General features: G+C 41.1%; 1 protein-coding gene across 8 annotated transcripts in view; it reads right to left on the reverse strand.

The window, feature by feature from the left end:
• The window catches only part of Bbx (BBX high mobility group box domain containing), a 237706-nt gene extending 225093 nt beyond the window's left edge, over window positions 1-12613 (reverse strand). For 5 of the 8 annotated variants that reach the window (XM_021646810.2, XM_060370533.1, XM_060370532.1 and 2 more), the window contains exons 1-2: window positions 12445-12613; window positions 8908-8979 (exon numbers count right to left, since the gene is read on the reverse strand). The gene's annotated coding sequence lies outside the window, so the exon portion shown is untranslated. Of the gene's footprint in view, window positions 1-8907; window positions 8980-11173; window positions 11232-11844; window positions 11864-12313 lie in introns of those variants that run through there. The other 3 variants (XM_060370525.1, XM_060370527.1, XM_060370526.1) reach the window with 3 other exon arrangements.
• Between the last annotated feature and the right edge of the window lie 11358 nt (window positions 12614-23971).

Genomic DNA, 23971 nt, shown 5'->3' on the forward strand with positions numbered 1-23971 from the left:
ATTTTCAGACTTAAAAAAAATTGAGGGATTGGAATTTAGCTCAGTGGTAGAGCACTTACCTAGGAAATGCAAGGCCCTGGGTCTGGTCTTCAGCGCAAAAGTGGGGAAAAAAAAAAAAGATAAAATAACAAAGACAAACAAACAAGGGTATACAACAAAGCTGGGTGGTGGCAGTGTACCTTTAATCCTGGTGCTTGGGAGGCAGAGGCAGGAGGATCTCTTGAGTTCAAGGCTAGCCTGACCTACAGAGGAATTCCAGGATATTCAGAAAAACACTAAGAAACCCTATCAATAAATAAATAAGGCAGGAGAGATGCTCAGTGGTAAGAGGACCAGAGTTTGGTTCCCAGACATGCTCATGACAATTCAGAATGTCCCTAACCCCAGGGGATCAGATGCTCCCTTCTGGAACCCACTAGCACTAAATGAGTACATGTTGCACAAAACATGCACACAGGCGAAACATTCACACACACCAAATAAAGATCCGTCTTTTTGTAAAAAGACTGATTTCATATGGATATGGATCTTAGTAACAAAACACATTTTCCTTTGCAAACTTTTATTTTGTAGACTATATTCTATTTGTCACAAGTTTTTTTAAATAAAATAAAGCGAGGCACATATCTCAACCCACTTTGAAAAACTGATGAATTTGGAACAACTAACTCTACATATAATTCATGTTTGATCAACAGGCACTCAGATATGAATGCCCGAATATAAAATATATTCACTAATTTTTCCACAAATATTGAGTTTTCTTTCAAAGTAAATGTCAGAAAACTATAACACTCCCCATGTTATACTGTAAAATTCCTCTAGTAAAATATAGTCACTAATTGAGTATTAAAAAACTCCAGAACATAAACACCACATACTATTCAGTTACGAAAAGTCCACTGCTCATAAAAGAAGCAAGGATGTATTATAGTAATTAAAAATATTAAAAAAATATATTAAAAAAATGGCTATGGGCATTTCCACACTAGACAAAGCAACAAAAAAGAAAGTTGACTAGTTTGTAAACTAAGTTTGGAGCTGCTTTTCCCTTTCATGGTAATCTTATCCACTAAAATTTACATTAGGCCAAAAAAAAAATTGCTGTGGTCATGGTATCTCTGTCTTCACGGCAATAAAACCTAAACTAAGACAACTACTAGCAGAGCTCAGTGGCCCATGCCTGTTATGCCAGCACTCTGAGAGGCAGAGGCAGAGGCAGGCAGATCTCTGTGAGTTTGAGGCCAGTCTGGTCTACAAAGGGAGTCCAGGATAGTCAAGGCTACACTGAGAAACCCTGTCTCAAAAAAAAAGGGGGGGGGGTGGGGTAAAAAAGAACAGAGTTCCTTCCTTTCAGAACAAAGACAATCTGGAGACTTCTTGGAATGTAGCCCTAATGGCAAGTAAATACAGACAAAGACCAAGGAGACCAAGGCACTGCACACAGGCAGTGTACACCTAGCTAAATCCCTCTCTAGCTGTCTGACCTCAGACAAATTACTTATCCTGAGACTTTCTTTGTCATTAAAACAGAGACAAAGAGACTCTCAGTCCAAGTTAGATTTCTCTCTTCCTCCCAGTGTAAAACACAACTTGGGAAACCATTCTACAAAGCACAGCCAAGCTTTCTAGTGAGTATTCAAACTACTAGCCATCCCTTCAAAACTAAGAAAGGATGGGGAGCTTAGTTCAATCTACTTCATCAAAACAACAGGTGTCTTTATTTCACACAGTCCCGCTAAAGGCTCCTCATAACATTGCCCTAATTGACACTTACATGGAGGAACATTTACAAGTCTCAAACTCATTTACTCATGTTTTTATTATATGAGCAGCATTAAATACTAAAATGACTTAAAACCTATAAATTTTTAAAATCAAATAAAAGTTTAAAAAATAAAATTTACCTCCATATTCTCATTTTAAGATACTTATAGGCAGTGTTACTGAGTACAGGTACAATGGGAGATTGAAGGAAAAAGGAAGGAAAAGAAGGAGAGAGAGGGAGGAGAGATGAAAGAAGCAGCCCAAGATAAAGGGAAGGCCAGAGGAAAAAGAGAAGAAAGAAAAATAGAAAATTTGAATTTCCACAACGGTTACACACAGGTTTCTCACTTTCTTGTCTTGTTTTGTACACCACTACACTCCATTTGTAATCAATCACAGAACTACACTTAGGCAAGTTTTGAAAGGCACACAACAAAATAAAATGAAGCCAGGCATGGTAGTGCAGCACTTTAATTACAGCACTTGGTCAGGCAGGGGCAGGATTAGCTCAAGAGCAGGCTGCACTATAAAACAAAAAAATATCTTTACATAAAAGACCAGGGTAGTGAGTGACAACTCAGAATTTATTAATATTACATTAATCAACATTACTAATAAAATTCCACCTAAGTCCTCGATCTGTAGCTCTTCTACACTGAGTACAGTCATATAAATAATGAAAGCACTATCAAAACAAAGTTCTTTAGTGACAGCGGACTGAAAGTTTAGCATAATGATAAACCAGACAAGGTGTTACTTTATTCCTCGCACGTGATATACTGTCATCTTCCATCTTCATTCATAAGCAAGCTTTCCATTTGCCCATGGTAGCTAGATTGGAATTTAAAAGTAAAAGGCATAATCTTAACATTTCCTAATTTTAAGAAGGAATGGAGAATCTCTATAAAACAAACCCAAAAACATTATCTAAGAATAGAATAAACTTTCAGACAATATTCTTTTGTTTGTTTATTTGTTTTAATGGGAAGAAGCACATGCAAGTGACAATATAACCAAGGAAATATCACTGTTTCATGAAACCTCCCTCCAGTAACTGTAAGCCTGCACTGTGTTTAATATTCTAAGAAATGACTTAGTAACTAAGTTTTAGAAATCTGTTTGTTTAATAAAACAAAAGTACAACAAAATGGAGAACATGAAACTCATCTCGGCATGCACTAAGCAGTCTGTGTGTTAGCACTTCCAGAAGACGTTTGCCCTGCCCACCTAAGGGTTCAGACAGTAAGAACAATACTTACAATGGCTTACCTGGCTCTATACCCCTTAAGCCTTGCACCCTAACATGTAGAACCACAGCATTTTCAGTCATAGCCAAAGCAGTTACAAACTTGCAGTGAAGCCAAAATGACCAGGTGGATTATCACAGATTAAAGGCAGCAAAAAGACATTCCTTATGGCTAAACAGGTAGAAACAGCTGATAATTCACTTCACGGACTAAGAAAATTAATTCTATAGGATCACCTTCCTTATTTAAAGCCCATACCTCTGTACATAAATCAAGATTTAGACTTTTGTAGGGTTTTCTTGGGTTTTAATACAGTAAAATGCTGCAAACCACACATATTATATAAAAATCCTTAGCTAGATTATAATAAAGTGAATAAAGATATATTGCTATGTAAGTGGACCTGAAAATTATTTGAACAACCTTGTGACGGTCAAGGTTAGGTTTTGGTACCAAATGAATATTGATGCCATAGTTTTAAGCAAAAAAAAACCAAAATCTTTACTTTTTCAATAATGTGAATCTATATCCAAGACATATACATGAAGATACAAAGAGATTTTCAAAACATGCAAAGCTTATTAATTTACTGGAGTTTTTAAAATGTGACAAATTAGAATTCATAAAGTAGGAAGGAGTTCCTGGCAATGTTAATCCTAAAATTTAAGAAATACAGAAGTTACTTAATTTAATTCATCCACATTAAATTAAATGACTGTTCGGACTGCCTTAAAATGAACGTCTGACTGCAGTACTGGATAAACTTGAACCAATGCTGTTGAAAACCCAAACCCTACACTTTCTTTGCATCTGAGCTCATGCTTTACTTTCCCTAGCTTTTGGGTTTTACACTAAATTTTCAGGGACTTTGTTCATGTACGTCCCACGCATCCTTCCTTTTTCTCTTCTGCAATATAACTTCTTAAGCACTAACATTATTGTCACACAAAGCTAATTTCAATGGCTTATGAAGAATGCCCTGAGTAATTAGTTAGAATAAAGTTTTAAAGTTTATAAACAATTTTACATGTGTCCATGAGTAGATTTAAGAATTTTATTATATCATTCTTACTTGCACATCTTCTTGATAAGGAAAGGAGTGGGAATTTTCTGTTTTTGTTTTTTACGGTTTTTTGTTTGTTTGGTTGGTTGGTTGGTTGATTTTGGTTTTTCAGGACAGGGTTTTTATATGTAACAGCCCCAGCTGTCTTGGAACTTGTTCTGTACACCACACTAGCCACAAACTCATAGAAAGGAATAGTTTTTATCGCACAAAGGACCTGTATACAAACCCACAGCATAGCTTAGATATAGTTCAGGGACCAAGTACTAAGTACTAAGGGACCAAGTATGAGGTCCTGCAAAAAATTGCCTATGTCTATCACTGAGGGAAATCATAACACCTGTACATAAATATCAGCCATGTGTCTTAATGGACGTTTAAGAACATATAATCTAAAGCAGTAGTTCTCAACCTTCCTAATGCTGTGTGACTCTTTAATACAGTTCCTCCTGTTGTGGTGACCATAAAATTATTTCATTGTTCCTTCATAACTGTAATTTTGCTACTGCTATGAATTGGATATTTTATACATGACCCCCCAAAGGGGTCAGACCCCAAAGATTGAAAGCAACTGAACTATAAGGCATCCCAGCATGCAAAAAGTTGTCAAGAAAAAAAAAAATGCTCAATGCTCTCAACTAACCACCTTGAAATATAAGAAGTCATTTTCTTGTCCACTTGTCCTCTTATTCTATGCTATGCCCTTGGCTGGGGGACAGCGGCGTTACTGAAGCCAGAGTTTTGTACATACAGCACTCTACCAAAGAGCTACATCCCCAGCTTGGCTTTTTAAAGATGTTAAAAGGCCTTTACCCAGATCCAAAAACCACTGTGGCACACCTTAGCTTTTTTTTTTCCTAGCTATTATTATTTCTTTCCCTAATTACTTGTCCAATAAAACAGACACTATATAGAGTGCTGATTACAGCTAAGAACCATTAACACGCTATTGTCTTGTGTAGTTCTCACACTCTTGCATAGAAAAATTACATTCTGCAAATACAATAACAAGTTTTAAAGCTGTGAGATGACAAGTTCTAAGTCCCTCAACTTATCTGCAACAAATGGAACCTAAGACTCTTTGTGTGCAAAGCCTCATTTCTTGTCCTGTTCAGGCTAACACAAGGATATTTAGAGTGACGAGGGCTCTGTCAGTATTGCACTGAGCACACTGAAACACAGCCTAAACCTGGGGAAGTTGGAACAGACCTCAGAAGTCAACAGTTTCAGAGGGCAATTCCTGTTCAGTCTTTAGCCACTGGTCTATTATGCCAGAACTTCTCAAAGTCCTTCCCACCTACTTCAAAATCACCTCTGGTTAAAATCTAAGTTTCTGGGCCTCACCAAATCAGAGTATCTAGTAATGGTGCCTCCATGCTTAGCATACACTCCATATTAGTATTTTCAAACAGTTAAGTCATAATAATTTTAGAAAATAACACTTACTGTTTTTGTTTAATAAAATATCTTAGAACAAATTCAATTCATAAAGATTCTATAGAGACAGAAAATACCAGAGAGTACCATCTACTCTCTCAGGAGACCTGCTTAGTATTCAGATGCTGTTTGGGAAGCATGGTTGTATTGCACACAATTCAGTCAAATACCTTTAAGAAATATAGCTATTTTAACTATTTTTATCTTCAGTTCTCTTAAATCTTATTTCAATATTCCTTTTACATATGTGTATGTGTGTGTCATTTTTAAGATCTTAGTTATTCCATTCCAAAGGTTTCTATTATAACCTGAGTCTTTCTGAGGTCTGTGCTTAACTAAAATTATTTAAACAACATTTTGCAATATTTTGGTTTTCTCTTAATTACTTTTCCTTTTTTATCCACCCTCCTCACTATGTGGAGTTATTTCGCCACCTGGATCCTTGAATTGATTGGTATAATTTAACTATGTACTCTGGTGGATAAGTCGTAAGTCTAGTGGATAAGTATTCTGGTGGATACTCTATGAAATGTAATCAGTTAAGTTTTTCATTCCCTCATTTTCTAATCTTCTATTCATATTTTAGATAGAATTCCTTACTGGCTTGCCTTCCTAACATGCTCTTGTTTAACTGGCACTTGTTTCAATACTTACCATATTTTTTCTTTAAGAAAAAAAAAAAATGACAAGGATCCCCATTAACCTATGAGCATTTTCTAGGTAAATCTACACAAACTTTGATGATACAGCATGTATGTACTAGTATCCCAAGGAATGACAGCCTTTAAATTGTTAAAACAATCAACTATACATACTGAATGAAACCGTACTCAAACTCTGCTCATATATGACTCAAAAATATAGAAACATCTGATTCAAAGCACGAGAGATATCATACCAGCCAAGCCTATTTTAAAAGCTGCCCTTGGTAGTGAGTTAATAAAAACGTAGGTGGACGTCAAAGTTCAAGTTCAAAAAAAGTGTCTTTTTCTTGAGCTAAGTACCTGTTTAACACTTACCTCACAGACATTCTACATTGCTGATGATGCAGCACATCAAAATTAAGCATCTAAATTAATTTGATTACCACAACTGGAAAACATAGTCAGCACTTTTGTAAGACACTAAGAAGAAACTGGGTGATTTCTTCCAGTACAACAAAAAACAGGCACATCAGCCATGACACTTCCCCAAAAGTTATTCAATACTTCATATAAAGCTTTCCAACATAAAATTGATGTTTACAGCAAGACTCACTTAGAGATGTGGAACATGCTGTTACCTGTGGTCTTTATGAAGAAAGGATAACACACACTTCAAGCATGCTAGCCAATGAATAAAAACTGGAAATTGTTTATAATTTTACTGAAAATGTGGTTTTATTAGCTCAGCTGCCACATAATACATAATTTTCAGGCTCATTGTCCCTTCCATATTAAAAACAAAGCTATCTCATTAACTCATAAATCTAACACATTTTTAATTAGATGCAAAGATAAAAATGGATTTATTAAGTCTCAAAATTATAAGGCTTTTAAGATACCTAAGTTTATAATAGAAGATTTCCTCAATCTACCCCAGTACTCCAAAGATATAGCATCATGAAACAATACAGATAGGCTATCCTTTTAAAAGCTGGCATTTTATGTGAAATGCAAATTAGGACTTCAGTTTCAGAATTTAATAGAGATACGAAGAATCAGAGAATTTTGGAAACTTGATGATACTGAAGCAGAAGCTTCCTTAAATTCTTACTTTGATAAGGAAAGACACAAATCCATTAAATATATTGTGGATTCAAATAACTGGTAATTCATGGCAAGGTGACTTTTAAAGACCCCATTGCAAGCTTTACACTATCACAATCCCTGCACTGACTTCAAAGATGGTTCTTAAAAACATTGTTTTAATGAAAAAGTCATTTGCTATCTCAAGGAAGTACAAGACTTGATCAGATTGCCTTTATTCTGGTATTGATTCTTCTATTAAGTTTCTGAGTTGGCCAAATACATTTCCAGAGGGAAAAGTAACATTAAATGTTCGCCACAGTGAACACAATGTAGCTTTGTGTGTAAATAGGATGTTCTTTAGAAAACAATTATGTATTCTGAATCTATTGCCATATGGGGAAAATGAAAAACTTAAAAAAAAAAAAAATCAGCAGTACTGAAAAGTACATGCTAAATTTACCTTATAAAATAATCACATTATGACCGCTCCAGTTGGTCCATTATATGTGACATTATAAGATCTCTGACTGAAGGAACACCTAACTGTGAAGAAAAGTGTAATATACTACTCAAAAAAAAAAAAAAAAAGAAAGAAAAAGAAAATTCCCACAAAATTTAGATTACCTAAAGCACCCAATAATGTCCAAGTATTTGTTACCAGCTATGGACTACTATAAAGGCCTGATCTTCAAACTTAACCCTTTTAACACTAACATATTAGTATATAGAATATCCCACCCAGCCAATTAGGAAACAAGAAAGGTAAAGATTCTAAGTTTTCTTTCATGAAAAACTGAACACAACTCATTTTCACTCATAATGCACAACTTCTAATACTATGGAATTACCATAAAGCACCACATTTGATATATAGAAGATTCAGTACAGCTAATTTTCTTAGGCCATCAGCAACTCAATGTACCTTTACAGCAGAGGGACTTGCTAATTAGTTTTCTGTAGTTTCTAAACACAGTGTTGCTCTGAAATGCTGTGCAAATCCTGTTTTCTTGTTATCTCTCACAAACTTTTTACACACTTACTAGCCCAGACATATTTTGCAGAATTTTCCATTTCAGAGATTTGGAAGGCGTGTATTTGAAAATGGCAGTTATGCACAAGACTAGTAAAATGTTCCTAATTTCTCCAAATGCATAAATCTTTATGGAAGTTGGGATAAATTTTGAATCAGGCTTATACATTAAGTAAAAGATTTACTATACTACCTAAAAACAACCTTCCCCAACCCAAAAGTAACTGTTTCAAGTACCACAGAAGATGAGCCTCTGGGAGAGAGTGAATGCGTCACATAATTAGAAAAGTCCTCTTTACGGGCTTCCTTGGGTTCTTAATAAGTTTATTCATACATTACTGCCTGACAAATTTACTAGATCTTCAACTATGTGTAAAACTTCAGTACCAACTACAATATCTATTGATAATTAGTTTTCAAGTGACACTTGCAGATAAGCAAGAAACAAACATTTACACTATCTTCAACTGTTAATAACCTGCAGCTGAACTAAAATTTTGCTATGAGAAACTCAGTGAGACAAGGTGGGGGGGCAGTATTGTAACTCCAATAAGCATCTAATGATCTAATAATGACCCTCCCTGCACTACCATCAGCCACCCACTTCCCTCTCTCAAGAGTGTGCATACTTACCCAGGAAGGTAAATGGGAGGTCCACAGGAAGGAAGATGAACTGCAGCAAAGCCTTTGTCATATGATAGTGACCTATAAGGAGCACATAAAGGCACATCCTCAGGATGGGAAGGCTATACAAGAGTACAGTTCAATGAAGGAAGGGCACAAAACCCAGGAGTCCAGCTCCACACCAACCCCTTGCCCTCCTCCGCCCTCCTCCACCCTCCTCCACGAAAGAGCTGCAAGGGCAGAAACGGAACGCATCATCTTCCTCGCTTATTCAAAGCTCGTGTGGGCAGCCCAGCGAGCATTCCAAGGTCTCTCCAGAACCTTGCTTCCTACTCCCTGTCTGTACCAAGCAGAAAGTTGATCCGTTCTGAATAGCAGCAAAGCCCACATCACGATCATTCATCAACTTGCACAAGTGATCACCACCCCCTGGACAAATTCACCAGTAAATCGTAAAGATCGATAGGCACTCCTTCGTGCCTCGCTGTGCCTCGCTGTGCCCAGGAGCCAGGCAGCCTGAGGAGCCACGGCAGCAGCGGGTCCAGGTATCACAGCCCTCAGCCCTGCAGACCTGGGCAGCCACAGCCAGCTCCCAACAGCCTGGCTCGGTCACAATCCTGAGACTGGAGATCGGAGTCGACCTGGGAAAGCACATTCTCCAGAGCCCACGACAGCAGGCTCAGGCCACCAGGTCGGCGAGGTTGGGGTGGGGGGAGGTTAGGAAACGCCAGGGGAGAAGAGGAGGGAGGGATCCCACCCAGGCTTTGTTGCTGGTCACCATCAACTTTGCATCTTAGTACAAAATGTCGATCTTTAAGGCTGACAAGACAGAGGCAGAGGTAGAGGGAGAAAGAGAAAGGCAATAGAGTCCATCTTGCTTTGGGGAACAGGGGGGAAGGAAAAAAAAATGAAGTGCAAATCCCACACTCTGGGCATAAAAGTCTGCTAAACACCTTTCCACAACGCAGGAGCAACGAGTGGGGTGTCCCTGTGCCCGTGCCCGCTCGAACTGGCGGCGGTCTGGGCAGAAAAAAAAAAAAAAAAAGCCTCCCTCACCTCCTCTTCCTCCTCCTTCCCCTCCTCCTTCTCCCGTCCCTCCTCCTCCCGTTCCTCCTCCTCCTCCTCCTCCTCCTCCTCCTCCTCCCTCGGGCCCCGGCGAAGATCCCGCCGCCGCTGCCTCTGCCGCCCCCCAGGGAGGCACCGCCGCCGCCCGGCCCCGCGCTGCCATTCCGGGCTTGGACCGCGCGGCGTGGCGCGCGTGGGGCCGGGCGCCGGGTGGCCGGGCGGAGATGTCCGCTCCGGGGACCCCCGCGCCCCCTGGCCTTAGGCTGGCTACAAAAGTCGCGCGAGCAGAGGTGGCGGCGGCGGCGCGCAGGGGAGAGGACGTGCGTGGGGAACCCACGCCGCGAGTGGGCAGCCCCCAGGGATGGCCGAGAGCGCCCCTCCCCGTGCAGGGAAAGTACCCCATTCCCCGCCAGCCAGCCCCAGGAACGGCAGCCCGGCGTCCACGGCCGGTAGACGAGAACTGGACGTGTCATTAGCAGGACAGGCAATGGTTTCAAAGCCCCAGGCCAATGACCATTAGCCGAGGCAGAGCTAGCTCGGTCCCCATCCCCCACCACCTCCACCCACCTCCTCCCCCCGGCACCCCCCCCCACCTCCACCCCACCTCGAGAAACTTTTCAACAAGATCCACCTGGGCTAATTCGTCCTCAGACAGTTAAAATATTGACTAGACCCTACACACTGGGAAGGAAGGGGGACGCACGCTTTATTTTCCTTTCTACAGAAAGGAAAGCAAAAAATAGCTTGTCTCTGTGTCTCTCCCTCTCCTCTCCCCCCCCCCCCCTGTCGTACATGTTGTGTCTTAGCTTTTTGCATCGTTTCGTTTTACCTTCCTCATTTAGCAGAAATGATCGCGGGTATTTCACACATCAACGTGTTCCAGATTCCTGGATTCAGGGTCCTTGTAAATTACAGGACTCGGGTTCGGTTTCAGTTACGTTAAGTTTCATGCGATATCCACAAAATAAATAATAATAATAATAAAATAGTACGTCTCTGAGGGTGAGTGAGCGAGACGAGGTGGAGGAGGAAAAGAAGCCTCCAGTCTGATTTCTGTAATTTAGTAGCGACCCGGATCGCAGCAAATAACAGTGTAACACGAGCGTGGCTTCCGAGGGTTGGGGAGCTCTTTCCAGAGGCACCGACCCCATCCCCGGATAAAGGATCTGCAAGTTTTCTGTCATCGCGACCGTGCAATGCCATAACTTACCTTCAGAATGAGTCTTTAAACAGCCGAGGCCTTCCTCCTCCCCTCCACCGCCACCACCCCCAGCCTCGCTCTCTCCACCTTAAACTTATTGACACAACATAATCCCACATTCAAGCAAAATCCTGACACAGCCTCCCTCCTCCTCTCCCCCCCTCCCTTCCCTCCCGTGTTTCTCTCTCCCTCTCTCTCTCTCTCTCTCTCCCCTTCCTCTCTCTCTCTCTCTCTCTCTCTCTCTCTCTCTCTCTCTCTCTCTCTCTCTCTCTCTCTCTCTCTCTCTCCCTCTCTCTCTCTCTCTCTTCTTCGCCCTCTTCCCCTCTCTCCTGTTCTTCCTCCGGGCTACTCTGGCACTAGAACAGCACTTTCTCCACTCGCCGCGCATTTGGCTGGGGGGGGGGGGGGGGGGGGGGGAAGGGTTGGGGGGTTGGGGAGGGGGAAGAGGACACCGTTCTCGGGGTCGGAACACCCAGAGCCTAACTCCGGACGACCCAGCCACCGGGCTGCCGTCCCCCAGTCCCCCGGTCCCCGTCGCACACGGCACCCGGAGCCCGGAGCCAGCCACCGAGGGCAGCCCTTTTCCCGTACCTTCCTTTCCCCCCGCCGCTGCCCCGGGGCTCCTCAGGCCCCACCTCCCACCCCGGCAGCCGAGCCCTGCCCGGGGCTCCACCGCGTACTTTCGCCTCCCCGAAGTTTGGGGCTCCCGGGGCGGCCGGGAGCCGCCCGCCGGCGGCGAGGACCGCTCCGCCGCCGCCGCTGTTGTTGTTGTTGTTGTTTTCCCCCCGCGGGCGGCTCCAGCCCCGCGCCCCCCGGGGCTCCGCACCCCACCTCAGGCGGCGCCGAGCCCGGGCGCCCGAGAGGTGCTCGCCTTGCAAACGCAGCCTGGCACCGGCTGGCCTACTCCTCCCCGGCCCGGCCCCCGCGGCTCGCGCCCGCCGCCCGCCGCCCGCCCGCGCGCCCCCCCGGCCCGGGCCCGCCGGCGCGGCCGCCGCGACCCCCTCACGAGGCCCGACCTCTCGCCACCCCCCAAAGTTTTTGGCTGAGGGGAAAAGTGGCCCCCGCGAGGCGCCGGCCGGGAGGGGGGGGACGGCTCGGGCTCCCGGACGCGCGGGCTCCCCTCGCCCGCCTTCCTCAAGTCCACCCTACCGGCTGCCGCCGCCGCCGCCGCTCCTGCCGCCGCCTCCTCGGGCTGCAGCCCCGGCCGCCTCGCAAGTGAGTAGGGGAAACAGAAAGTGCGGGAGAGCGCCCGCGGAGCCTTGCGGATGGCGGGCGCCTACCTCGCGGGCTCGCCTCGGCGCGACGGCGTGCGGCCAGTCAGGGGCTCTCTCTTCCCTCGCTCGCTCTGGGAAAGTGGAGGAGAGGGGGGAAAAGCTCGCGGAGCCGCGCTGCCTCCGCTCCGCTGGACGCTGCTCCACATACAGTAACATGCAGACCCCGGGGAAGACTGAAAACACTCATTTTTATATAAGGCAGCCTCCCATTGGCCCGCGCCGTGACGGACGGCCGGCGCAGCCAAACAGGACGCGCGTTACACCCAAACACACGCACACATACACACATTTCGCAGGGACACACAAAGATCATCACATCTTCTGTTTCCCCAGTGTTCGGGACCTGTAGGCAGTGGGCGAGGACAGGTAGAGAGGCCCGGCGGAGCAGGGGGTCGCGGGGGAGAGCCGTCCCCGGACCAAGTTTCCAGGCTTGAAACTGGTGTCCTTTTGACTTGGGAGGGTTATGGTAATAAACTACAACTCCACTGGATGTGGAAGGGGGGGGTGGTTGATCGCTGCCTTGTGCTGCCCCGTGAAAGAGGCGAGCATTGTGTTATGATTTTTCAGCCCGGCCTGCTAACAAGTGGCCGAGGGACGCTTTGGTCGGCTTGGATTTCTTTTGTCAATGGGTTAGGCATCACATAGGCCAAAATAGTGCAAGTTAAGTTTATCAAGACTAGAAGGCACTGAGGTTGTTAATGCCTCCTTCGTGGGCAAATTTTTAAAATAAAAATCAATAAAGCACACAGAAACAAAGATAAACCTTTAGCTAGAATAGCTGAGTGCGCACTTAAAAGTCAGAGGGCAATCACCTGTATGGCCACAGAAGATGTGCTGAAAGGTAAACACCTTGGGGAAAAATGACTATTGACAGTCTGCCTTACAAATAGGCCTCTTGGTTCAATATAGCCAGGATTTATATTTTATGGTATATGTGATGTGGTCCTACGCTTTGTGTAGCACTGTGTGTGACTACTGTATGTTCGGTGACTTTCAGAGACGGTGAATATGAGATCTAGATTTAATGATATTTTTTCCTATGCTGCATTTTTGGCAGGTCATGTTTAACAGTTCGATAAAAACAAGCCAAAAGGTTAGTGAGAAAAAAAATCAGTCCTTGAAATTAAAAAGAACAAAATTCACACACAAGTTGAACGATCTTGAGCAAATGAGTTTTTTTAGTCACTTTCATTCTTAGATTTGATTTTAGTTTTTATTTGGAGATTAAAATAAGCTTTCCCAAGATTGCCTTCATTAAATGGTTATTCAGCATCTACAACTCACTGGCACTATTCTAGAACCCAGATGTTTTCCTGGAGTTCCTTCTGACCAAGTTCCAAATTTCAAGAATCTTACATACAGTTTTGAAGATTAAATAGTATGATTTTTATAGCCTGGCTGATAGCTTAAATTTTTAAAAGAAAAATGAATAAGATAATCTTTTTGTTTTATTTATTTTATTTTTTTGAGACAGGGTTTTGACTATGTAGCCTTGCCTGGCCTGGAACTAGATATGTAGATCAGATCAGGCTCTCCTTGAACTCAGAGAAATCCCACTGCTGCTTTCTCAAGAGTGCTGGAGTTAAAGGTGTGTACCACCACACCTGTTCCGTCTATTTTACTCCCTCGATGCCATCCTAAGATATTTTTCTCACAGCCATAAATACATTAAATGAACCTGTGTGTTTCTGTAAGCATGGAAAAAAGAATCAGATAAAGAAAAAAAAAAACAAAAACAAGTTTACGAAGTTTAGAAAACAAAGTAGTGTGTACAGATGTGGTGTTCCATTTATTTTTAAAAGGAAATAATTTTTTTAAATCCTTTAAACCCACAGTATTCAAAGTGATAATACTGAAGGTCATATACTATCCCTCAGCATTCAACTGACAGAAAGAAGCAAGTGTGCCTTTTTCACGCCACACTGCTCTGCAGTCTGTGTTAACTGCTATCTTTGTTTTGCCCATAAGATAAAGGAGTCGTCTTGGCAGGTGGCCCACGCCTTTAATCCCAGCACTCAGGGAGGCAGAGGCAGGGGGATTTCAAGGCCAGCCTGGTCTACAAATGGTGGACAGCCAAGGCTACAGAGAGAAACTCTGTCACGAGGGGAGGAGTGGGGAGAGAGAGAAAGGAGGCAGAGACAACTAGGTTAGTACAGAATGTGATGAAGGCCAGAACAGTTAGGTTTTGAGCCCCTTACAGGCTCTGTTTTTGGTTTTTTGGTTGGTTGGTTGGCATTTGGTTTTTGGTTTTTTTGAGACAGGGTTTCTCTTTGTAGCCATAGCTGACTTGGACTAACTTTGTAGACCAGGCTGACCTCAAACTCACAGAAATTTGCCTGCCTCTGCCTCCCAGAGTGCTGGGATTACAGGCGTGTGCCACTTCACCCAGCAAGGCTCTGTTTTTGAAATGGCAAACTTTAGAGACAAGAGGCAGATGGAGGAAAATTTTTCGAAGGATTTCAGTGCACTGCTTTTTGAAGAATTAAAAAAATCAGCAAAAGTTGGTGTGTTTAATTGCTGAGTGAAGTGCCATGGTATGCCACTTACGGTAGCAAATTATGTAAAATAAAAAATATGTAAAGGTAGCCCACTTCCCATTTTTACTTCCAACTTCCACCACAGGAAAACACAAAGGTATTTTTGTTAAGTACATTTAACATAATTGAATTATCTAATGTTACAATAATCAAACTTTCATATTACACAATACTATCAGAAAAAGGATATTTATCTCTACACTAAAATATATAAGTATGGATAATTTTTTATTATTTATAAAGCACCATAACTAAAGTGAAAAGTCATGCAATGAATAAAAAGTAAAATTTGTAAAATTGGTTTTAATTTATTCCATAGTCCACTTGAATATGGACTCCTCTGAGTATTTTCCAGGGTTTTGCATTCTAGTTTAGCAATCTCTGACAGTGAAAGGGGCTAACTGACCCGGACTGATGCATGAAAGCACAAGGGAGGCTGGACAGAAGTCACTCCCTTCCAAGTCATTATTTCCTAGAAAACTGGTGAGTTGCATACACAGCTTTCAGAATGGAGATAATTATACTTGCACACCTTTAAGCCTAGGACTTGCACTCTGGAGGTGCAAGTGGATCTCTGGTGGGTGGATCTCTGTGAATTCAAGACCAGCCTAGTCGATGAAGCAAGTCCAGGACAGCCTGGACAGTTCTGTTATACAGAGAAACCCTATCTTGGAAAAACAAAAAAGTAATCCGTTTGCATTGAGCATCAGCATGTTGTTCTATAGGCCTATTTGATGTTCTGCTCCACGATGTGTGTCGAGCAGATCTCTATGCCAGGCGCTCTGTACACACCGGAATCACTCACTCCTAGAAACAGTGGAATTCCATCCCCTGGAGTGATTGACATACCAGTCCTCATGACTAAGTAAAGAAAAGAAGCTTACAACTATCTTTAATATACCATCTTACCAGTTTGGAAATATTTTCCAGATGTTTAATATTTTATTTGAGAATAAGAACCAAAGAATTTTAAATTCTAATGGTTCTGTAAAACTTAAAATACAACTGAGGAAAAAATCGTAGCTTTCGGAGAATTTATTTAATTTTTATTTTATTTTATCTTGTTTTGTATTGTTTTCTGAGACAGGGTATCTCAGCGCAGCTCACTCTGTAGAGCAGGCCTGACTCTGCCTCCTAGAGTTCTGGGATGATAGGCACGTGCCACTGTGCCTGGCTTTTATTTAATTTTTATAATATTAGCTTATGAGTGCACGCAGCCAGTGTTTACCTGGGTCAACAGTTCTTTGTTTTCAATCACAGGTTGACCTCACATGCTTAGCATGGACCTTCTAGGTGTCTGTCTTGATTGTCCAGTTTCCTAGCCTTGTTTTAGGAAAGTCCGTTTAAATATTTGCATGAATGTGTATATGCCTATGTGTCTGTTATTTAAATATATAAGTAACTTCATGTCTTCTATTTTTATTCCTTTTACAAATCCTGATGTTACCACTCCAGCAGCCTTATAAAAAAAATGCTTAATCACCCTAGAAATTACTTTCCTTGTTTATAAAATAATGACATAAGCGTAATTAAAATTCAAGTGTTTTATGTACATATTATATATAATTTTAATTACTCTTATTATCCCCATTTTATAAACAAGGAAATATATATATAAAGTACTTAAGTAGAATAGCTATAAGTAGTCAATTAGTGTTAGACTTTTGTTTATCTTTTACGTATAAAAGTCAATGGCACAAAGTTTTCTGAAGCATAACTGTCACACCAATAGTTAACAGATCTTGTTACCTATTGTTTGTGATTACCTTTTATGCCAAACTCTGTAGATTCCAGCATCTCTACACATATCAGTGACTGAGCATGGTAGTGTTTGTCTGTTATCCTAACAGTGGGAGGAGAAAGTGTAGAAGTTCAAGGCCAGCCTCATTTATATAGTGAGACCTTGTCTCAAAAAATTAAAATAAAAAAATGAATAAAATGAAGGAGTGATATCAGCCTCAGCCCAGAATAAAGCAAACAATCAGCTGGGCATAAAAGCACCTAAAAAAGCAAAGTTACTTACTGATCATTCTTTGACATAGACCGAACTTGAGAAAGTCACGGTGCCATAGGTAACAATCTCTGGCTCATCCTTGACCTTTCTGAGGTTCACTTCTTTTCGGTATAATAGATATGCATATATATAATGTGTGTAAGGGGGTGGGAATCATACCTCTTTCCTTAAAGCCAATGTAAAGCACCTAAGAATTGAAATCTTATTGTTGGGCCAAAGCTGAAATTTACAAAACTAAAGAGAACCAACAGATTCAAGGATAAGAAGAAAGAGAATAAATAACCCACTCTCCTAGGGTGGTGCTCACTCGAGCACTTTGGAATCCCTAATCTCTCGTGATCCTCTGTGGGATTCTATCTGTATCGCTCTTAAAAGGAATCCAGATAGTTTCCTTAGGATTGTACAGTGACATATTGACAGAAGTCTTTAACCAATGGCAAATACCTTGAGGAAAATGATGACATCTCCCTCAACATCTTGTTTTCCAGCAATGCCCAGAATGGTAACTAGCATAGTGCCAGAAATGTGGCAGAAAGCAAAGATCTAGACAACAAATAAACAAGAAAAACAACTTGGAAAGGCCATCCATGCTAGAAAATAAAATAAAATAAAATAAAATAAAATAAAATAAAATAAAATAAAATAAAACAAAACACTCAGTATTCTGAAAAGAAAGAGACGACAGAGATGATAGGGGCCCCATATAAATCATGAGCAGAATTGACATTATAGCCACCAAAAGGTTATATTTTCTTATTGTTTAATAGTCTAAAGTATTTACATTTTAGATAACCTGGCATGCTCACTGAAATCCATTTAAGATAAATAAGATAAATAGCAAGATAGCCTTTTCCCCATCATTGTTTTATATTATTTATTTTATTTAATATCTTATTTATAGAATATAATTTTCTATTGTAATTTGCATATCATTTAATATATAGGTATTATAAAATAATTGATATATTTATATAATATAATTACATCATTTCTCCTTCTCTTTCCTCCCTCCAAACCGTCCCATATATATCCCTCCTTGTTCTTTAAATTCACAAGCTTTTTTTTAATTAAGTGTTGTTGTTGTGTGAGTTTGTGTGTGTGTGTATGTATGTTCCTAAATACATAAATGCAACCTGCTCAGTCTACGTAATGTCAGTTGTATTTGTGTTTTCAGGGCTGACCATTTGGTAGTGGGTATTCAGTTGGTGTGATCTATCCCAGGTTGAAGACCCTCAGCATTCCCATTCAGCGTTTCTCAGCTTCCTTTAACTGTGTGAGGCTGAGTCGACATTAGCAGATCTGTTGGTATTGTCCATGTTTCAGGATCGATTTTCTCTTCGTTTGTTGGTTGGTTGGTTGGTTGGTTGATTGGTTGGTTGGTTGGTTGATTGGTTGGTTGGTTGGTTGGTTGGTTTTTCTAGACAGGTTTTCACTGGGTAGCACTGGCTGTCCAGGAGCTCATGCTGTAGACCAGGCTGGCCTCAAACACAGAGATTTGCCAGCTTCTGCCTCCTGAGCGCTGAGAATAAAGGAGTGCTCCACAACCGCCTTGGCCCAGGTTTGCTTTTTGATTGTGTTTTTTGTTGGTGGTGGTGGCAGCGGGGGAGGGCGGTTGAGAAGGAAAGGGGGTTGCTGGGAGTGGGGGCAGAGGGAATTTGTTTTTCTTTTCCTTTTTGAATAGGGTCTTATTGTAGGCCAGGCTGGTCGGGAACTCCCTTTGTAATGGAGGATGACCTTGAACTAAAGATTCTTGTGCCTGCAACTCTCAAACTCTGGGATTACAGAATGGGCCACCATGTCCAGCAGGATTGTCTTTTTAAGAATTAAAAATTCAAGTAAAGCGAGGAAAGATTAAATGATCCTCTCAATATTATTCAGCTAGTAGCAAAGCTGGGTTAGCCTCTTAGTTCTGTGAAGTTTCTCTTTCCACCTCTTTTTTTTTTCTCTTTTTCTTTCTTTTTATTTATCTGTCTGTGTATGAGTAGAAGGAAGTGGAATGTACCAGAAAGTTGTATCGTACAAATTGGTCTCAGCATGGAAAATAGTTTCCCACTAGTGAATCTGATTATCATTTAACACCAGCAGGAAGATCTTTCTAGCAGTGTCCTGTCCGAAGCTTCAACTGCGTTCTCAGCAAGGGACTTTGGTTCTCCCACACCCAGCTCCTGCCAGTGGCCCTGTTCCCAACACAGCTCATTTCTTCTTGCAATTTTGGTCATTATACAGTTCTTACTGGCATTTACCATAATTTTTCTCCTTTTAAGTTCTAGCTACTGTTCTTTTTTCTCTGCTCCCTTGAGACCACATAATCTAATCCCTGTGCCACACCGCATATCAGATGTGCAAAGACCACTCTCATAGCCACATCTAGGTCTGTTGTCTTTCCCAAGCTAGTTCTACTATCTGAACACATTCTTTCTAGAGCACCACTCTTGACTCTTGGTCCTTTCACACAGACCCTGCCTATTGTCTTTGTGGTTGTGCTCCTTCAAGTGTGACGCACAGGCGGAGGCTGAGTAGTGTGGGGTACAGAGTGAGCACAGATTCTCGATAAAATAGTTCTATTAATACAAACCAAGATGTTTTTAAGCTCTGTTGGCCTATTTTGTGCTTAGCCTCAAAAAGAAAAGAAAAAATGTTTTGTTTTGAAGGATGGGCCAATTTTGTATAATTTATTTGGGGGAATTGAGGTACAAGAGTTTATAGCTTACTGTACAGTAGTTCAGAACTGGGGCCTTAGGACTATACCATCAAAGGCTGTTTGTTATCCATGTCTTTATTCTAACACATACTAGCATTGTGATCTAGGAAAGATTCTGTAACTTCTGTTTGCCTGAGTTTATATTAACATTTCAGAAGGTTATCATACTTGCACTACAGTTAGAATAGTATTTAGCATGCAATATACTCTTAGTAAGTGATAGTTTTCTTTCTCTTTTCCTTTTTTTCTAACATTTGTCCCTGATTTCCTGTTGCGGCACTATTTTGTAGATCAATTAATTCATTCAGCACATATGCTATTGATTTTAATATCTGTGATTTATTCACAAATGTCATGCCTTCCTATATTCTTTCTCAGTTTTTTTTAAAGCATTGTCAAAGGTAGAACCCAAAGTGCATATACCTCCCAACACATTCACCTTCACCCGTTAATCAGCATTCCACATTTATTGAGCTTGTCACAGAACCACCCAAATTTGTGTTATTTGAACTCTGAGGAATTTATAGTGCATGATATAGTATACCAGTCATCTGAGAGCGTGACTACAACTTAGCATGTTTATAGCGCCTTAGACTTCTTTTTAAGAAACTAGACAGTGAAGGTTAAGTTGGGACCTCTTTCTTTTCTTTTTTTTTTTTTTCAAAGCAGTTTATTCAGGAACCTTGAACAATCATCTGACCCTGGGGAAAGCCAGCTCACAGCTTAAATAGCCTCTGGGTAGCCAACCCCATCATGCCATGTGGGCAATGCAGATAGGTCCGCATACATGGAAGCAAGCCAGATCCTTGGCCTTAGCCAAATGTGGAGTTGTTCGTGACAGAGAGCACTCACCATCGGGAAGGTGGAAGGCAGAAACCAGCTCCATCTTTAAGGCGCGGCATTACGCAGCTCTCTGCAGTTCCCCCTTTTTGTTTTAGACGCATCAGGCAAGAGTAGAGGTCTGATCTCTGATATTAGAAATAAATTGGGACTTTGTACTGATGTTCATTTAGGTGTCATCCACCCAAAGAGCATCAGACCCGGGACCTCTTTCTTTATCTGTTCTTCGTCTAGTTTTCCCTAGAAATGATTACTGTTTTATAATTTTGCTACCATTATGTACATGTTTTCTTACAACCCACTCACAAAAATACCTGATACAGCTTTGTCAGAAAGCTTTATGAAATTTTAATTTGCATTTATTAATTTTATAAGAGAAAAAATTGTTCTTATTGAGGATTTTATATCTCTTGCTGAATAAAATGAAAACAGAAACTTCCAACAGGATGTGAGATAGACTAAAGGAAAAAAAAAAACTGTAGAATGAAATCTCAGAAAGCCAGTTGTACCACCCTCTCCAGATACTGAGATCACGTCATTAGAATTTTTACCTAATATTAATCAATATTTTACCTAATAATAATCAACTAATTTTAATATAAATTTTTAAAATTATTTTACAAATTATCATTAATGAGCCCCAAGTTTCCCCCACCCAATTCTTTGTGTCACTTAAGATAAAAAGACTGAATTCACTTGGCTTCACCAGTGTCTTCTGCTTAGGCGGTGGACCAGGTAGAAGAGGACATCTTGCTTGATTCTCTCAATAAGTATGAGTAGTTACCCAGTGTGGGAAGTAAGGGGGGGGGGCAGTGGTAGAAGAAACAGGAGTTTCTGTTAGGACAGAAATACTTAACTGGGTCTAGTTCTTGTTCACTGGATAGACCACATAAATGCTATATTATCATGTGTGTGTCAAACCTACTTTTAGAATGAATAATGAACTTGGAGAAAATAGACAAGAAATTAGTTCAGAGAGAGGTTTTTGTTTTGTTTTGTTTTGTTTTGTTTTTGTTTTGGGTTCCTGAAGTAAAAGCAAAACTAGTACTAAAAGAAGGCAAATAGGTATGGAACAGGCAAGCGAGATATCCCTTGTAGACTCAGTTTCTTATAACCCTTATTTATTTACAAAAGTAATCTGGGTAAGCCTTCTGCCGATTGCTTTGTCCTTTCTTTATTTCCTTCACTTGCCTGACTAGTCAGATTTCATTTAGTTTCAAAGGCCATATAGCCAGTCAGATAAGCTTAAAAGGAAAAAAAAAAAAAAAAAAAAAAAAGAAAAAGAAAAATTAATTGTACCACAATTGGAATCTCCCACAGAGCTCAAGGACTTCACGATAACAAAACATAAAAACAAAAGCACATCGCCTGACAGTCACCAGGTGAAGGGCAAGCATTCCCAGCTATGGGGATGGGGAATGCTGGAGATTGGGTATTTTTATGTGTGGTTAAGCAAAAACTGCCCTTAGAGGTGAGCTAGCTGGGGATGGCAGAGGCTAATGGGTATTGTACCACAGAGCATTTTCTAAACCCTTGCCTTGACTCTGTGATTCATTTACTACCCTGTAATTTGCAGAATCTGCCTTTTCTACCCAACCTGGAGAAATTTAGCTACAATTACTTACAATGTTTATGACCTGATGTTGTGCCTGCAGCTATCCAGAAATATGTTATTTCTTCATATGCTATCTATTTGTTACATTCTTTGACTGGTTCTGGCAACAATTTTCAGCTTCACAGTTTGGTTTTAATTGTGTGTATTTTGAAGACTTTCAGGTACTATCTGATGAAGCTAGGAAAGATGGAGTCATAGGTGGTCTCCGTTTTTTTGTTTGTTTGGTTGGTTGGTTTGTTTTGTTTTTTTACTTTCTATCATATTCCACAGAGAAGTGTTCAAAATCAGATGAAGAAAGGGGAAGATCTGTTAGAACTGCTATACAAGCAAAGTGTCAGCAAAGAGCAACTGAGAGAAAACTGTAACCTCTACCCAACCCCCAAATGAGGGAGGATCATCAAGGCTGGAAGATAGGCTGGGAGTATTATCTGGGGGTACAATTTTAATACAGGAAGCACAAGTGATCAAGAGTAGGATGAAAACAGTAGGAGTCACATGCCACTGAGAAATTGCCTAAAAAAAAGATACACTGAGGTAGAGAATGTAACAGCCACGGCTTGGGGAGGCAGTATTAAATGTCAGATTTTGTATGGATTCAGCAGTAGGCTTACCCAGACCACACAAGAAAACAAGAAGCAAATATATTGAGGCTAGCCTGCGAGAAAGAAGAACAAAGTGTAAAAAGGAGACATTAAATAATGTTCTTGAAATTAGACTGAAACTTCACAACAGAATAATTGATTCTGGGTCTTGAAGTACTTAGCTATTTGGAAAGATGTGGTCTTTTTTTTCCCCCCATAATTCCACACTTTTCCTTAAAATGCCATCTTCTTTTCTCAAAATCAAAATTTTATGCTGAACTTTGGATTTGATACAGTTCTCTTTACAAACTTTAGATCGGGTGTTGTGGATCACCAACATGCTGGCTACCCCTAGTGCTATAGAAAAAAGAAAATAATTAAGTGAAAAATTTGTCTGTTACAATTGAGGGAGTTGAGAAGGAGGGAAGGAAAAGGGCAAAAGGAATATGGCAAAGAAAAAGAGCAGTTCCTGTGGTGGTTTGATTGAGAATGGCCCCCCAGAGGTTGATAATATTTGAATGTTTGGTACCCAGTTGGTAGAACTGTTTGAGAAGGATTGAAGGTATGGCTTTGTTGGAGGAGATGTGTCTCTGGGGGTGGCCTTTGAAGTTTCAAAGGCCCATAACAAGTCCAGTTTCACTCACTCATTCCCTATCCCGATGTGAAACTCGTGTCAGATGTAGCACTGAGCTACATCTCCAGCACCATAGCTGCTTCCCTGCTGCCGTGCTCCTTACCGTGATGGTCAGGGATTAACCCCCTGAAACTATAAGCGAGCTCCCAGTTAAATGTGTTTCTATAAGTTGCCTTGGTCATAGCATCTCCTCACAGCAATAGAACAATAACTAAAAGATGGCTCAACTAGAGAGGGGGAGGGTAACAATATCATACAAACTATCACAGATAGCTTGAGCTAGAACAAGGAAGCCTTCTTAAGCTTCTTTGGCATCTGGTGTATCAGTGTTCTTGGTCCTTTCAATCCTCATTACTCCATGCATTAATTAAGTCAATGGTTGGGGTTGACATATGTTGTTGCTTCTAAACTTTAATTTCTGAATAGAGTCCCATTCCTTATCCTTTCCAGACAAAAGTCTGTGCATGTGTGTGTGTGTTTGTGTGTGTGTGTGTGTGCATGCACACGTATGTGTGCAAGTGTATTTGCACACGTGTGCCCATGCAGGTAGAGGCCAGAGGAAAATGTAAGGTATCACTCCTCAAGTACCATACAACTGTTTTGTTTTGAGA

Source organism: Meriones unguiculatus, chromosome 17 (genome assembly GCF_030254825.1).
Source record: "Meriones unguiculatus strain TT.TT164.6M chromosome 17, Bangor_MerUng_6.1, whole genome shotgun sequence".
Lineage (NCBI taxonomy): Eukaryota > Metazoa > Chordata > Mammalia > Rodentia > Muridae > Meriones > Meriones unguiculatus.